Source organism: Rhipicephalus microplus, unplaced genomic scaffold, assembly GCF_043290135.1.
Source record: "Rhipicephalus microplus isolate Deutch F79 unplaced genomic scaffold, USDA_Rmic scaffold_290, whole genome shotgun sequence".
NCBI classification, from domain to species: Eukaryota; Metazoa; Arthropoda; class Arachnida; order Ixodida; family Ixodidae; genus Rhipicephalus; species Rhipicephalus microplus.
This window is the reverse complement of record NW_027464860.1, coordinates 10,001-22,500: the sequence shown is the minus strand read 5'-3', so window position 1 is coordinate 22,500 and position 12,500 is coordinate 10,001. Positions and strand designations below refer to the sequence as shown.

Here is a 12,500-nt window from a genome sequence, read left to right as displayed (position 1 = left end):
CCACTCACTCGATCGCCAGGTCTGTTTGCCCCGGTGGTTCCACCGCCAGGCTTAAGCGCGAACTTTTTTTGTTTGTTTTCTTTTGATTAAGCGCAAGCTTTTTTCTTTGTTTTCTTTTGATTAAGCGCGGGCTTTTTTCTTTGTTTTTTTTGCATTCGCCCCGGCAGACGCGGTTTTTGCGCCGCCCCGGCTGACGCGGTTTTTGCCGCCCCGGCTGACGCAGTTCGGACTTAGCACTTTTCGGCTGTGCCTGGCTGGCGGCCCACTCACTCGATCGCCATGTCTGTTTGCCACAGTTTTCCCGGTGGTGCCGCACCCGGGCTCGCCCCGGCTGACGCGGTTTCGTGCCGCCCCGGCAGACGCGGTTTTCGCGCCGCCCCGGCTGACGCGGTTTCGTGCCGCCCCGGCAGACGCGGTTTTTTGCCGCCCCGGCTGACGCAGTTCGGACTTGGCACTTTTTGGCTGAGCCTTGCTGGCGGCCCACTCACTCGATCGCCATGTCTGTTTGCCACAGTTTTCCCGGTGGTGCCGCACCCGGGCTCGCCCCGGCAGACGCGTTTTTTTTTTCTTTCGCCCCGGCTGACGCAGTTTTCGCGCCGCCCCGGCAGACGCGGTTTTCGCGCCGCCCCGGCAGACGCGGTTTTTTGCGCCGCCCCGGCTGACGCAGTTCGGACTTGGCACTTTTTGGCTGAGCCTGGCTGGCGGCCCACTCACTCGATCGCCATGTCTGTTTGCCACAGTTTTCCCGGTGGTGCCGCACCCGGGCTCGCCCCGGCTGACGCAGTTTTCGCGCCGCCCCGGCTGACGCGGTTTCGTGCCGCCCCGGCAGACGCGGTTTTTTGCGCCGCCCCGGCTGACGCGGTTTTTTGCCGCCCCGGCTGACGCAGTTCGGACTTGGCACTTTTCGGCTGTGCCTGGCTGGCGGCCCACTCACTCGATCGCCATGTCTGTTTGCCACAGTTTTCCCGGTGGTGCCGCACCCGGGCTCGCCCCGGCAGACGCGTTTTTTTTTTTTCTTTCGCCCCGGCTGACGCAGTTTTCGCGCCGCCCCGGCTGACGCGGTTTCGTGCCGCCCCGGCAGACGCGGTTTTTTGCGCCGCCCCGGCTGACGCGGTTTTTGCCGCCCCGGCTGACGCAGTTCGGACTTAGCACTTTTTGGCTGAGCCTGGCTGGTGGCCCACTCACTCGATCGCCATGTCTGTTAGCCACAGTTTTCCCGGTGGTGCCGCACCCGGGCTCGCCCCGGCTGACGCAGTTTTCGCGCCGCCCCGGCTGACGCGGTTTCGTGCCGCCCCGGCAGACGCGGTTTTCGCGCCGCCCCGGCTGACGCGGTTTTTGCCGCCCCGGCTGACGCAGTTCGGACTTAGCACTTTTCGGCTGTGCCTGGCTGGCGGCCCACTCACTCGATCGCCATGTCTGTTTGCCACAGTTTTCCCGGTGGTGCCGCACCCGGGCTCGCCCCGGCTGACGCAGTTTTCGCGCCGCCCCGGCTGACGCGGTTTCGTGCCGCCCCGGCAGACGCGGTTTTCGCGCCGCCCCGGCTGACGCGGTTTCGTGCCGCCCCGGCAGACGCGGTTTTTTGCCGCCCCAGCTGACGCAGTTCGGACTTAGCACTTTTTGGCTGAGCCTTGCTGGCGGCCCACTCACTCGATCGCCATGTCTGTTTGCCACAGTTTTCCCGGTGGTGCCGCACCCGGGCTCGCCCCGGCAGACGCGTTTTTTTTTTCTTTCGCCCCGGCTGACGCAGTTTTCGCGCCGCCCCGGCAGACGCGGTTTTCGCGCCGCCCCGGCAGACGCGGTTTTTTGCGCCGCCCCGGCTGACGCGGTTTTTTGCCGCCCCGGCTGACGCAGTTCGGACTTGGCACTTTTTGGCTGAGCCTGGCTGGCGGCCCACTCACTCGATCGCCATGTCTGTTTGCCACAGTTTTCCCGGTGGTGCCGCACCCGGGCTCGCCCCGGCTGACGCAGTTTTCGCGCCGCCCCGGCTGACGCGGTTTCGTGCCGCCCCGGCAGACGCGGTTTTTTGCGCCGCCCCGGCTGACGCGGTTTTTTGCCGCCCCGGCTGACACGGTTCGGACTTTGCACTTTTCGGCTGTGCCTGGCTGGCGGCCCACTCACTCGATCGCCATGTCTGTTTGCCACAGTTTTCCCGGTGGTGCCGCACCCGGGCTCGCCCCGGCAGACGCGTTTTTTTTTTTTTTCTTTCGCCCCGGCTGACGCAGTTTTCGCGCCGCCCCGGCTGACGCGGTTTCGTGCCGCCCCGGCAGACGCGGTTTTTTGCGCCGCCCCGGCTGACGTGGTTTTTGCCGCCCCGGCTGACGCAGTTCGGACTTTGCACTTTTTGGCTGAGCCTGGCTGGCGGCCCACTCACTCGATCGCCATGTCTGTTTGCCACAGTTTTCCCGGTGGTGCCGCACCCGGGCTCGCCCCGGCAGACGCGTTTTTTTTTTTCCTTCGCCCCGGCAGACGTGGTTCCCCCCCCCCCCTCCGTCTTTCTTTTTGTTTTTTTTTTTCGCCGCGGCTGAAGTGGATTTTTCGGTGCCTCGACGCCCCGGTAGTCGCGGTTTTTCCGTTTCCGCACGGCCCCGGCTGACGCTGCTCGGTCACAGTCGCCTTTTGTGGTGATTGCAGACTTCTTGAGCGCGGGTGTTTTTTTTTTTTTGTTGTTGTTGTTGTTTTATTACGCATTCGCTCCAGCAGACGCTGTTTAGACTTTTTGTTTCCTCTTTTATCCTGCGACGAGGTGACGAGGTTTATTCGGTGCCCCGCCGCCCCGGCTGAAGTGATTTTTCCTGTCCCGTGCCGCCCCGGCTGACGCGGTTGGGACTTCGCGTTTGTTCGGCCGCCACGGGTTTTGGCGCACTCGCTCGGTTGCTTGTTGTTGCCACTTGTTGCGAACCCAGGTTTCTTGAGCGAGCGCGGGCGTTTTTTCTTCCTTTCTTTCTTTGTTCTATGTGTTAGCGAATCGGCCTTTAATATCACACGAGGACTCACAACCAACAATTTTCAGTTTGAAGTGTAAAAAATCTGCAGGTGTTGACGTAACTGACTTGCCCCGTACCCTTGAGTACATCCATGAAGTTCTCGTAGTACTACTAAATCGCATTATTCCAAGTGGAGAAATTCCCATAAACTTGCAAACCTCTACACGAAAATCGGTGCGCGTGATAAAGTTGAAAATTATCGTCCGATATCAAATGTGCCTTCTATAACACAAATTCTAGGAAAAAAAAAAAAAAAACACTTGTTCGCCGTTTTCTGCGCCGTGACTGGCAGCACTCCGGCGAAGCGAAACGGGGTCGATTCGAGCACGATATCGGCGTCTTTCGACGTGCTCGCCGGCGACCGTCGCACGAGTACGTCGCACGAGCGCGTCTGCCGGGGCGCCGTTTGCGAAGCCGACGCAAAAGTGGGAACCGCCGCTCGGATGATCGCCGCTTTCGGCAGAGTGAGTGTTGGCACTCCGGGGAAGCGAAACAGCGTGAATGCGCCCACGAAATCGGCGTATTTTGAAGTGCCCGCCGGCGACCGTCGCACGAGTACGGTAAACCGCGTCAGCCGGGGCGTAGTTCGGGACGCCGACGAAAAAGTGGGAAGCGCAACTCGGATCTTCGCCGTTTTTGCAGGAGTGAGTGGCGGCCCTCCTGCGAGACCAAGAAGCATCGATTCGTGCACGAATTCGGCGCCTTTCGACGTGATCGCCGGCGACCGTCGCTCGAGTAGGGCAAACCGCGTCTGCCGGGGCGGGCTTCGGGACGCCGATGCGAAAGTGGGAAACGCTGCTCGGATGTTCGCCGTTTTTGGCCGAGTGAGTGCTGGCACACGGGCGAAGCCAAACGGGGCCGATTACGGCACGATATCGGCGTCTTTCGACGTGCCCGCCGGCGACCGTCGCACGAGTACGGTAAACCGCGTCAGCCCGGGCGGAGTTCGGGACGCCGATGCGAAAGTGGAGAACGCCGCTCGGATCTTCGCCGTTTTTGGAGGAGTGAGTGGCGGCACTCCGGAGAAGCCAAGGAGCGCCAATTAGCGCACGATATCGGCGTCTTTCGACGCGCTCGCCGGCGACCGTCGCACGAGTAGGGCAAACCGCGTCTGCCGGGGCGGGGTTTACGACGCCGACGCAAAAGTGGGAACCGCCGCTCGGATGTTGGCCGTTTTTGGCAGAGTGAGTGCTGGCACTCCGGCGACGCGAAAGAGCGCGAATGCGCCCACGAAAGTGGCGTATTTGGACGTGCGTGACGGCGACCGCTGCAGGAGTACGAAAAACCACGTCAGCCGGGGCGAGCGACACACGGCGGTCTGGGTGCTTATCGCTGCTATTATAGGGGCACCCCGGCAGACGCAGAAAAAAAAAAAAAAATTTTCGACCTTCTTTTTTGCTGGTCGAGCTCGGGTAACCCAGGTCGCAATGGGAGCCGCGCACGAAAGCGGCGTCGCGAGACGCGTTCGCGGTCGCTAGTCGCACGAGCTCGGCAACCGCGTCAGCCGGCGCGGAGTTCGGGATGCCGACGGCTAAGTGGGTACCGCTGCTCGGATGTTCGCCGTTTTTGGCCGAGTGAGTGCTGGCACTCCGGTGAAGCCAAGGAGCGCCAATTCGTGCACGATATCGGCGTCTTTCGACGTGCCCGCCGGCCACCGCCGCACGAGTACGGCAAACCGCGTCTGCCGGGGCGGGGTTCGCGACGCGTACGCAATAGTGGGAACCGTCGCTCGGATGTTCGTCGTCTTTGGCCGAGCGAGTGCTGGCACTCCGGCGAAGCGAAACGGGGCCGATTCGGGCACGATATCGGCGTATTTCGACGTGCTCGCCGGCGACCGTCGCACGAGTACGGCAAAGCGCGTCTGCCGGGGCGAGGTTTGCGACGCCGACGAAAAAGTGGGAAGCGCCGCTCGGATCTTCGCCGTTTTTGCAGGAGTGAGTGGCGGCCCTCCTGCGAGACCAAGAAGCATCGACTCGCGCACGATATCGGTGTCTTTCGACGTGCCCGCCGGCCACCGCCGCACGAGTACGGCAAACCGCGTATGCCGGGGCGGGGTTGGCGACGCCGACGCAAAAGTGGGAACCGCCACTAGGATGTTCGCCGTTTTTGGCAGAGTGAGTGCTGGCACTCCGGCGAAGCGAAAGAGCGCGAATGCGCCCACGAAAGTGGCGTGTTTGGACGTGCTTGACGACGACCACCGCAGGAAAACGAAAAACCACGTCAGCCGGGGCGAGCGACCCATGGCGGTCTGGGTGCTTATCGCTGCTATTATAGGGGCACCCCGGCAGACGCAAAAAAAAAAAAAAAAATTTTTTTCGACATTCTTTTTTGCTCGTCGACCTCGGGTGACCCAGGTCGCAGTGGGAGCCGCGCACGAAAGCGGCGTCGCGAGACGGCTTCGCGGTCGCTAGTCGCACGAGCTCGGCAACCGCGTCTGCCGGGGCGGAGTTCGGGACGCCGACGGCTAAGTGGGAACCGCCGCTCGGATGTTCGCCGTTTGTGGCCGAGTGAGTGCTGGCACTCCGGCGAAGCCAAACGGGGCCGATTCCGGCACGATATCGGCGTCTTTCTACGTGCTCGCCGGCGACCGTCGCACGAGTACGGCAAAGTGCGTCTGCCGGGGCGGGGTTTGCGACGCGTACGCAATAGTGAGAACCGTCGCTCGGATGTTCGTCGTCTTTCGCCGAGCCAGTGCTGGCAATCCGGCGAAGCCGAACGGAGCCGATTCGGGCACGATATCGGCGTCTTTCCACGTGCTCGCCGGCGACCGTCGCACGAGTACGGTAAACCGCGTCAGCCGGGGCGGAGTTCGGGACGCCGATGCGAAAGTGGGAAGCGCCGCTCGGATCTTCGCCGTTTTTGGAGGAGTCAGTGGCGGCACTCCGGTGAAGCCAAGGTGCGCCAATTCGCGCACGATATCGGCGTCTTTCGACGTGCCCGCCGGCCACCGTCGCACGAGTACGGCAAACCTCGTCTGCCGGGGCGGGGTTTGCGACGCCGACGCAAAAGTGGGAACCGCCGCTCGGATGTTCGCCGTTTTTGGCAGAGTGAGTGCTGGCACTCCGGCGAAGCGAAAGAGCGCGAATGCGCCCACGAAAGTGGCGTGTTTGGACGTGCTTGACGACGACCACCGCAGGAAAACGAAAAACCACGTCAGCCGGGGCGAGCGACCCATGGCGGTCTGGGTGCTTATCGCTGCTATTATAGGGGCACCCCGGCAGACGCAAAAAAAAAAAAAAAATTTTTTTCGAATTCTTTTTTGCTCGTCGACCTCGGGTGACCCAGGTCGCAGTGGGAGCCGCGCACGAAAGCGGCGTCGCGAGACGGCTTCGCGGTCGCTAGTCGCACGAGCTCGGCAACCGCGTCTGCCGGGGCGGAGTTCGGGACGCCGACGGCTAAGTGGGAACCGCCGCTCGGATGTTCGCCGTTTGTGGCCGAGTGAGTGCTGGCACTCCGGCGAAGCCAAACGGGGCCGATTCCGGCACGATATCGGCGTCTTTCTACGTGCTCGCCGGCGACCGTCGCACGAGTACGGCAAAGTGCGTCTGCCGGGGCGGGGTTTGCGACGCGTACGCAATAGTGAGAACCGTCGCTCGGATGTTCGTCGTCTTTCGCCGAGCCAGTGCTGGCACTCCGGCGAAGCCGAACGGAGCCGATTCGGGCACGATATCGGCGTCTTTCCACGTGCTCGCCGGCGACCGTCGCACGAGTACGGTAAACCGCGTCAGCCGGGGCGGAGTTCGGGACGCCGATGCGAAAGTGGGAAGCGCCGCTCGGATCTTCGCCGTTTTTGGAGGAGTCAGTGGCGGCACTCCGGTGAAGCCAAGGTGCGCCAATTCGCGCACGATATCGGCGTCTTTCGACGTGCCCGCCGGCCACCGTCGCACGAGTACGGCAAACCTCGTCTGCCGGGGCGGGGTTTGCGACGCCGACGCAAAAGTGGGAACCGCCGCTCGGATGTTCGCCGTTTTTGGCAGAGTGAGTGCTGGCACTCCGGCGAAGCGAAAGAGCGTGAATGCGCCCACGAAAGTAGCGTATTTGGACGTGCTTGACGGCGACCGCCGCAGGAGTACGAAAAACCACGTCAGCCGGGGCGAGCGACCCACGGCGGTCTGGGTGCTTATCGCTGCTATTATAGGGGCACCCCGGCAGACGCAGAAAGAAAAAAAAAAATGGGGACATGGCGTGCGTCACCGTGCGGCTTCGCAGCGTTGCCGAAGTCGCCGAGCCCTTCGACTGAGCCGAACGGCGGACAGGGAACGTTGGTCGTGCCGTTCTAACCTGTCGGTGCCACGCCGAGACGTCGTTAAGGAAAACCGCGTCGTGGGCCTCTACGACGCCGTCGAGTCGTTGTACGTTTGGTGTCCAGCGTGTCGGCGGCGAGTAGCGGACACGTCGTTCACGACTTCGGTCTTTCGCAGTCGACGCGAACTTGCGGAGAGTCGTGGTGCCTCACGTTTTCGGCAGAAACCGCGGCGGAATTTTCCCGTGCGTGCGCGCACGACCTCGGTGCTGTGCCGTCAGCGTAGTGTTGCACAAACTCGTGGCCTACCCAAGGTGCGGTACGTTTGCGGCCGTATCCTCGGTGGGAATTTCGTGAGTAGGGTCGCAAATTCTACGACCTCGGCGGGTTTGAGAGCGACGTAGACTTGTGGCACGCTCAACATGCCACACGTTTCGGGGCACACCCGCGGTGAAATTTTCTCGAGTACGCTCGTATTAGGGCCCAAGGAGGTCTGGGTACTTATCGCTGCTATTATGTGGGGGTTCTCGTGAGCGGCGTACGCGAAAGCGACCGGGTGTCTGATATGCGGCGGGCTTCGGCCTCGTCAAGCGTGTCCTCGGGTCTGCTCCAGGGGAATCCACGGCAGTCGTCTGCAGCCTCATCCGCTTGATGCGTTAGGGGCTGGTTGTCGGACGGTGCCGTTTTACCACGATATCGAGGTGTGTTCCGTGTCGTCCTCGGGCGATTCAGATGCGAAAGCGCCGAAGACGCGGGCGTGACCCGTCGTCTGGCGGCTTTGCAGTCTCGGCTCCGTTGCTAGTTCCGGCCGGTCCACCGACAGTGCAGCGGGCTTGGGCAACCCGCACGGCGCGACCGAGTCGATGCAACGAAAAAGAGCGAGCATGAACGTGCTTCTTGCCGCACGGCTCCCACTCGTCTTTCGGGAAGGTTGTGCCGTAGCGAGCTCGAACGCCGTCATCTCGGAGTGCAAAATAAGCGTGTTGGGGCGCCTGAAGGTGGCCTCCGCCGCACACAGACTGCGTCCGGCCCGCCGAGGGCGAGGACGGACGCGCAGTCGAACGATTACCTGGTTGATCCTGCCAGTAATCATATGCTTGTCTCAAAGATTAAGCCATGCATGTCTAAGTACATGCCGAAATAAGGCGAAACCGCGAATGGCTCATTAAATCAGTTATGGTTCCTTAGATCGTTTCTTCCTACTTGGATAACTGTGGCAATTCTAGAGCTAATACATGCAGTGAGCCTGGAGCCCTTTGGGTAACGGGTGCTTTTATTAGACCAAGATCGATCGGGTTTCGGCCCGTATTGTGTGGTGACTCTGGATAACTTTGTGCTGATCGCATGGCCACGAGCCGGCGACGTTTCTTTCAAGTGTCTGCCTTATCAACTTTCGATGGTAGGTTACTTGCTTACCATGGTTGTTACGGGTAACGGAGAATCAGGGTTCGATTCCGGAGAGGGAGCCTGAGAAACGGCTACCACATCCAAGGAAGGCAGCAGGCGCGCAAATTACCCACTCCCGGCACGGGGAGGTAGTGACGAAAAATAACAATACGGGACTCTTTTGAGGCCCCGTAATTGAAATGAGTACACTCTAAATCCTTTAACGAGGATCAATTGGAGGGCAAGTCTGGTGCCAGCAGCCGCGGTAATTCCAGCTCCAATAGCGTATACTAAAGCTGCTGCGGTTAAAAAGCTCGTAGTTGGATCTCAGTTCCAGACGAGTAGTGCATCTACCCGATGCGACGGCTCGGACTGAACATCATGCCGGTTCTTTCTTGGTGCACTTCATTGTGTGCCTCGAGATGGCCGGTGCTTTTACTTTGAAAAAATTAGAGTGCTCAACGCAGGCGAGTCGCCTGAATAAACTTGCATGGAATAATAGAACAAGACCTCGTTTCTGTTCTGTTGGTTTTTGGAATACGAGGTAATGATTAAGAGGGACGGACGGGGGCATTCGTATTGCGGCGCTAGAGGTGAAATTCTTGGACCGTCGCAAGACGAACTACTGCGAAAGCATTTGCCAAGAATGTTTTCATTGATCAAGAACGAAAGTCAGAGGTTCGAAGGCGATCAGATACCGCCCTAGTTCTGACCATAAACGATGCCAACCAGCGATCCGCCTGAGTTACTCAAATGACTCGGCGGGCAGCTTCCGGGAAACCAAAGTATTTGGGTTCCGGGGGAAGTATGGTTGCAAAGCTGAAACTTAAAGGAATTGACGGAAGGGCACCACCAGGAGTGGAGCCTGCGGCTTAATTTGACTCAACACGGGAAAACTTACCCGGCCCGGACACTGGGAGGATTGACAGATTGAGAGCTCTTTCTTGATTCGGTGGATGGTGGTGCATGGCCGTTCTTAGTTGGTGGAGCGATTTGTCTGGTTAATTCCGATAACGAACGAGACTCTAGCCTATTAAATAGGTGCGGGGTTCCCAGCACCTTACAACCTTCTTAGAGGGACAAGCGGCTCCTAGCCGCACGAAACAGAGCAATAACAGGTCTGTGATGCCCTTAGATGTCCGGGGCCGCACGCGCGCTACACTGAAGGAAGCAGCGTGTCTTTATCCCTGTCTGAAAAGACTGGGTAACCCGTGGAACTTCTTTCGTGATTGGGATAGGGGCTTGCAATTGTTCCCCTTGAACGAGGAATTCCCAGTAAGCGCGAGTCATAAGCTCGCGTTGATTACGTCCCTGCCCTTTGTACACACCGCCCGTCGCTACTACCGATTGAATGATTTAGTGAGGTCTTCGGACCGATGTCCGGCGCGGCCTTTCGGTTGCGCCGGTCTGTTGGAAAGATGACCAAACTTGATCATTTAGAGGAAGTAAAAGTCGTAACAAGGTTTCCGTAGGTGAACCTGCGGAAGGATCATTAACGGATTGTGAAGGGTGAGCGCCTCAGCTGCGTCTGCGCCCGACACTTTCTGCCGCTGACCCCGTTTGGACGCGGGGTCGGCTTTTCCCCACGGGGCTGCCTGAATGTGGAGCGGCACCCCGTGACAAATTGTTGCGCCCAGCGGACGCCAACACCGCGACCTTGGACGGTCGGCCAGGTGGCGGACGCGGGTACAAACGGCGCAACGCACTCATAGGTCGGCTTTCGACCCGCCACTGCACCGTGGCTCGAAGCGCTCGAAATGCGCGACCCGACCGCTGCGGGACCGCCTAGTACTGTAAACAGGAGCGGCGGAGCGCGAACGGCGAGTCGTGGTTACGTCGGTAGAAGGCGAGGCTGCGCGTTCCCGAAACGCCAGCCGAGTGCCCTCCCGACCGTTCGAGCGTGCAAGAACGAGACCCGACAATCGCGCGGCGACTGCCAAGTACGAGAGGAACGGCACAAGCGTCGGCGGTCGGTCAAGGAACTGGCGATGTGACGGGTCCGCTGTGCACCAGTGCATACCGTCCCGCCGTCCGCGGCAAGCGCCTCCGCGTCCTCGGGTGACGGAGGCTGCCGGTCGGTTCTTGCAGGCGAGGGATCTCGCTGGCACCGGTTCGCGTTGACGCGCGGCCGGTCATGGCACGGCGATGCGACGGCCGAGGTGCGCAGTACTCGATGGAGGAACCGCACGCTCCGATGACCGTCCCGCCCTCCGCGGCGTATGCGTACCGACCGTAATGGTTGCAGCAGCGCCGGCCGGCTTTTGAATTCGCCACACGAAACACGGTGCGAGATCGCGGTTAGGGGAGCGTCGACGTTGCCAGGCGTTTTGCTTGCTGCCGAGGGAAAGGCGGCACGGCCACGTCGCGCTCGTCGCGATTAGCGGGTCTGCGCGCTTTGGGAAGGTGCCGCAACGACTTGCCGAAAGAGGAAGCACGGAAGAACGAGGGACTTGGACGTCCCGACAATTGAACGCACTTGCGGCCAGGCCCTTGCTGGCTTCGTTCTTCCGCCTCGAGTAGGCTCGTACGCGGCTCCGGCGCCGAAAGTGGTCCTTGGCACCGACTTCGGTGGACGTGGGAAGTGCCGCGCAAGTACGGCGCGCCTGGCTCCACCTGTTGGCTAAAGTAGGCAGCCGGATCGGCATTTTGGTGTGCGGTGGCAAACCGTGGATGCGAAAAAAGCTTGTGCGATTTCGTGGAACAAAAAGCGGGGGTCCCCCTTTTTATGCGGAGGAGACCGACCCGCCCGCCGTGGTGAACCGCGACGCCACGGTAAAAACGGGAGAGGCTTGTCGATGGGACCGTGCATCCCGCGCTCCACGGAGGCCGGGAGGCGGCCGCCCGAGGAAATGTGTAGCCGTCGAGGCCCGCATCTGCGTGCACTCTTATCCAAATGGGTGTACCGCAGGCATTTTCTGGTTAGGCGGGCCAATGAGAGCGAGCACACAACGATACCTACGGGTCCGGCTTGGAGAACCGGCTTCGACGCCTCCCGAGTATTTATAGAGGGGTGGACCACGAAAGCACTCGCAAGTAGCGGAAGCGAAACGCCGTCCGAAACACACCGTTTGCTCGATTTGCGGCAGCCGAAAAAGGCGCGGCAGAGTTTTGGAGTCCAAGCGTGCGCTGAAAAGCGCCCTTCTTGGCCACTGTTTGGCCGAGTGCCAGAAACGTTTGGTTTTGACTGTACGGAATTGAACAAACACTTTTTCACGACTCTAAGCGGTGGATCACTCGGTTCTCGGGTCGATGAAGAACGCAGCCAGCTGCGAGACTTGGTGTGAATTGCAGGACACACTGAGCACTGATTCTTTGAACGCACATTGCGGCCTTGGGTCTTCCCTTGGCTTCGTCTGTCTGAGGGTCGGATCACATATCAAGAGAGCCTTCGGCGCACAAGGGAACGTGAGCCGTCGACTCGTTTTGACCGCGTCGGCAACACGGACAGCACGCTGAACACCTCACAGCGAGCGCCAACAGCGGCCACTCAAGGGCGAGACGGTGGCGACCGTCGTGCCAGAGCCCAACCGAAACGGGGGCGACCGACTGCATTGAGGATGTGGCACCTCGTTGAGACCGCCGCAGGACTTCGAGTCGGAAGGAAGCCTGCAGGGAAAGTGCGGTCGAGGTTGCGTACTCCTCTCTGCGACCGGGCGCGCAAGAGCTGCGAGAGCCACGGACGCGCAACTTTAACGCACGGTAAACACGAGGAGCGAAAGCCGGCCAGCAAAGCTTCTCCAGCCGTGCGCAAAGTGCGCGAGATCGCAGCCTTGCGTTGCGCTTGTTGCCCTCGAAGTAAGCAGGGTGTCCCGTAGACCGGGCGCTCGAACACGCTGCGGGGCCGTGCCTCCTCCAGGCTTTGCCGCGCGAACAGGGAACGTTCGCGC

General features: G+C 60.7%; 2 non-coding genes across 2 annotated transcripts; both read left to right on the top strand.

Moving 5' to 3' along the window:
* Nucleotides 1–8,293: 8,293 nt before the first annotated feature.
* LOC142793182 (small subunit ribosomal RNA) lies at nucleotides 8,294–10,108 on the top strand. Its single transcript, XR_012891499.1, has one exon. It is a non-coding gene; the product is annotated as a small subunit ribosomal RNA (ribosomal RNA).
* Nucleotides 10,109–11,827: 1,719 nt separating this feature from the next.
* Nucleotides 11,828–11,980, top strand: LOC142793175 (5.8S ribosomal RNA). The gene has a single exon (XR_012891493.1). It is a non-coding gene; the product is annotated as a 5.8S ribosomal RNA (ribosomal RNA).
* The last annotated feature ends 520 nt before the right edge of the window (nucleotides 11,981–12,500 follow it).